We start from the raw sequence: 4,094 nt of genomic DNA, 5'->3' as shown, positions 1-4,094 counted from the left end.
AACAGCTTCAACCCAGACCCACACCCTGGGACTGGCAGGGGTCGTCCAAACCGGGGTGACTTCCTCAATGGTCAGGACTCGAGGTCCCGGACGTGGGACCTGGCGTAAGTCTTACACAGGTGAGGAGGAGATAGCATGCTAGGGAGGGGGAAGAGGCAGGAGGCGTTCCCGGGCTGTCCCAGCCAGCCCAGGGTACACACAGGAAAGCTGCGTCTCTCTAGGGGCTAAGTCAATAGAATACTATGTTGAGAGCAGGTGGGAGGGTTGCTGTGGATGGGCTCACTTAAGGGAGTTGCCGGGGAGCTAACCTGGTGCTGAGCTAGCCAGGACTTCGGGAGCCCAGGACCCCGCTTGGGTGGGTGCATGACCCTGGAGAAGCCAGGGAAGGAGTGTGGAGGGGCCCAGACCAGGGTAGAGTCTGTTCTTGCCTCAGAACTGTGGGACCTGGATTAATGGTGCTTTGGCAGCTTTAGCCAGCAACACGGTGTTTGTGTGTCCCCCGGCCCTTGTCTATGTCACCTGTCGCTTCAGCTGGCTGGATGGACCAAAGCAGGCAGGCTCCTGAGTCATTGCTGGAGGAGGAGCTGGAGTGGGCTGCAGTGGGCAGGTGCATGGTGTTTCAGGGTAGAGGGGGTGGGGTACAGCCCTTGAGTATAGCATGGAGCCCGGATCCTCCACATGGAGCTTCAGAGGAGAGTAAAACATGAATGCTGCCAGCCACGGTTTCTTCATCCGAGTGTGTTGGTTTCCATGGCCTATCCCTCTCGCTGTCATCGTGGCAGCTGGAGCAATAAAGGTTGGTGGGGTGGTGGGGATGCTGCCCCGTGTCAGCCTCTGCCGGTCTCTGCACCACCTGCCAGCCCCAGCCAGCAAAAGGGTGCTTCTGCCAGAGCATCTTCTGGGAGCTCAGCATTTAGCCTGGATGTAGAGTTGAGTTCTGAGATCCCGGCCACCTCCACAGTTGTTCCACCCAGGCCTGGGGGTAGCAGAGATGGATCCCTGAGCTCAAAAGGAGGTTGAAGCCATTGTCGATGGAAGAGAAATGTGACAAGTGTTGGAGGGGCATGTTGACTGGGCAGCCAGGACCAAAGTGCCCTCTTCCCTGGGCTCTGTAACTGCAGAAAGTCTCTGCTTCCCAGCCAGTGTGGGGTGTCTCCACTGATGCTCCTTCGAGTCCCAGCTCCTTCCTGCACTGCATTCTAGAACAGGAAATAATCTGGAGTCACCCATGACAGGCACACACACATACACCCCTACCAGGGGCAGGCAGAGTTAGCTATGCGGCCCAGCAACAGGTGCGTGGACGCAGCATTCAGACCTGGGGAAATTCTTGCCCCTGCCTACCCTAAGAGCCCTCAGGTCCAGGGGTCCACAAGCCTAGCCACTCAGGCAGCCCCAGGCCAGCTTTACCCGGAGGCCCCTGCAGGGGTTTTGGGGCACCCTTGCCCGTGATGTGTAACTGAGATGAGCGCACAGACTGGCCAGGCCGGATCCTGCTTCGTCTCCGGTTTCCCCTGGAGACAGACCACACACTCTTTTCTCTGTCTCCACAAGGCCTGGCCTGGCCCGCCCTGCCCCCAGGGCCTGGCACAGGCTGGCACAGTCCCGACTCAGAGGAGCCTGGGCTGGCACCAGGGCACGTGTCAGTAGCTCCATCAGGACCTAAGGGAGGGCCTTGTCCTTAACATACCCCTGCAGGGGCTGCAGACTAGCACCATTGCTGTGCCCGCAAGGCTAGCTCCTCGTGAGCGGCCTGTGAATGGGGGCTGCTGCAGCTACACACTCAGCGTGTACATGCATTTACATTTAAGAACACAGTACACACTCTTCAGGCCTGCAACAGAAATACCTCTACAGACACACACACACTTGCCCACACACTAACCTCAGAAGCATGGGCTTCCTGCCCGTGGCCCTTGTGTAGCCCTTGGAGCTGGTCGTCATGGTAAGCTCAGGAACCAGGGCACCTCGCCCATCAAGGAACCCAAGCCAGCATGGCACAGTAAGAGAGGGAATCCTTTGGGGTGGGTATGATGGCACAGCAGGTTAAAACCACAGCTTGGGTTTGCATGCTTCCCATATCCGAGCGCTCGGCTTCTGATCCAGCTTCCTGCTAGTATACCTAGAAAGTAGCTCTCATGACTTAAGTGTCTGGGTCTCTGCCATCCGCCTGGAAGATCCAGCAGAAAGGAGTTGCTTGCTCCTGGCTTCAGCCTGGCCCAGCCCCGACTGTTGAAGCCATTTGGGGGAATGAAACAACCTGTGGAAGACATCTGTACCACTTTGTCTTTGAACTACACCAAGAAAGAAAGAACCCAAGGGTGGGAGGGATGGGCAGGGTAGAGGTTCAGCAGCTTGGAAATTGCCCAGAACCCTCAGATGCCAAGAATGGGCTGCCTTCGGCTCTGTTCCTTCTAGGTGAGGCTGGCCCTTTAAGGGGGGTTGCTCTGGCAGCTGTGGAACTCCCTGAACAGGATGGTGCATCCTCCAATAGGAAGCCAGAGAAGATCTCCCTGCTGCTGCCCCCTCCATCTCCTGACCAACAGGGGAATTTCCAGGGTTGCTGGCATCTTCCTCTGGCCCCAGGCTTCTGGGTCTTAAAGGGATGGAGGTACCAGGACAGACCCTCTTAGTTCTCTGCTTGGGTCTCGTTCCTGGCCATAACATGTGATAAGAGATCCCTGAGAAGGAAGTGGGACTGGGAGGGGCGGGTCAGCCCCCTCCCACTTCCCGCCACCTCACCCGCTTAACACCATACACTATGTTGTTGGTGCTTAAAATCAGGCATTGCCAAGATCATTTTGTGCCAAAAATGCCATGAGCCAGGCAGCCAGGAATCCACCCAGCCCTTGCTGAAGAGCCTCAGGCGCGCCAGTGAATGACCACCAAACCACCACAGGCGCTCGATCACACTGGGCGAGTCAGCTGCCAGCAGGCCAGTCTGGGCCGCTCTGCCTCAGCCATGCGGCAGCTGGAGCCAAGCACATCCACGGTCACAGCAGGGTGGAGGGCCACTGTCCACCAGCAGCCAGGACTTGCGTGCTCAATGACATCCGCCGGCAGCATAGGAGAGGCTCCACCCCAACCTGAGGGTGCTCTGCCCTGGAGACCATGAGGGCAGAAGCCACCAGTCCCCCGAGGGTCTCTGAGGGTATCAATTTTGGCTACTCACAGAGGAGACTCCACATCCACATTATCAGCAAGCAGCCTAGAACAATGAGGACTCCTGGGTCGTGCCCTGCCAGGCCAGGTCACACTGCAGTTTAACCAGATCCTAAAGGGGTGAGATTGTGGGTCAAACCCCTCTTCCAACCTCTAATTAGGGACAATGGAGATAGGAGAGGCTGGGACAAGGCAGCAGCCCAGCCAGGAGGTCGGAGCCTGTGCACCCTGCTGCTGGGTTTTGTGTCAACTCCATGTCAGGGAAAGGGTTTGGGGTGCAAGGTGGTGAGGGGGGTGCAGTCAGAGGTCCCTGCAGCCAGGATGACAGGAGTGGAGACAGCAGAGGACACCCAGGCCCACTGCCCATCCCAAAAGCAGCCCCCTGCAGGGATGTCTAGATCCTTTATAAGTCTGGTCCTACCCTGCCTGCTCCCTCAGCCTGTGTGCTGCCCCATGCTGAACGTGGCTTTGAGGCCCCCAGCACCCCCACCCTGTCGTGGCTCACCGGGTCCCCCTACCCTCCTCTGGCCCATGCTTTGTCCCACACAGGAAAATCCCCCAGGTCTCTGCTCCCTCAGGGCCATGGCCAGCCTGGTGCAGGACTGCTAGTCCAGCGGACAATTGGTTAGCACCTGTTGCCGATGCCACGCCTCCTTTCCCACACGGGTGCCCCTGAGTACCCCGACTCCCGACTCTGCCAATTCACTAGGTTTCCGGCTGGACTCCCACTTCTGTTCTCATATCCAGCTCTGTGCCTGGAGTCCCTGGCAGACACAGCACTGTTGACAGCTCTGTAATCCTAACCTGCCCAGACTTCCACAGATGTCCCCCTCCCTCCCAGCCACACACCCCTCAGAGCCACACAGAGTGGGCAGGGCTTGGCCTCCTGGGTGTCCCTGAGGCAGCTAGCAGCAGTGAGGCCTCACGTCACC

The sequence above is a fragment of the Ochotona princeps genome, chromosome 6 (genome assembly GCF_030435755.1).
Source record: "Ochotona princeps isolate mOchPri1 chromosome 6, mOchPri1.hap1, whole genome shotgun sequence".
In the NCBI taxonomy this organism is placed as follows: Eukaryota; Metazoa; Chordata; class Mammalia; order Lagomorpha; family Ochotonidae; genus Ochotona; species Ochotona princeps.
This window is presented reverse-complemented; position numbering follows the sequence as displayed.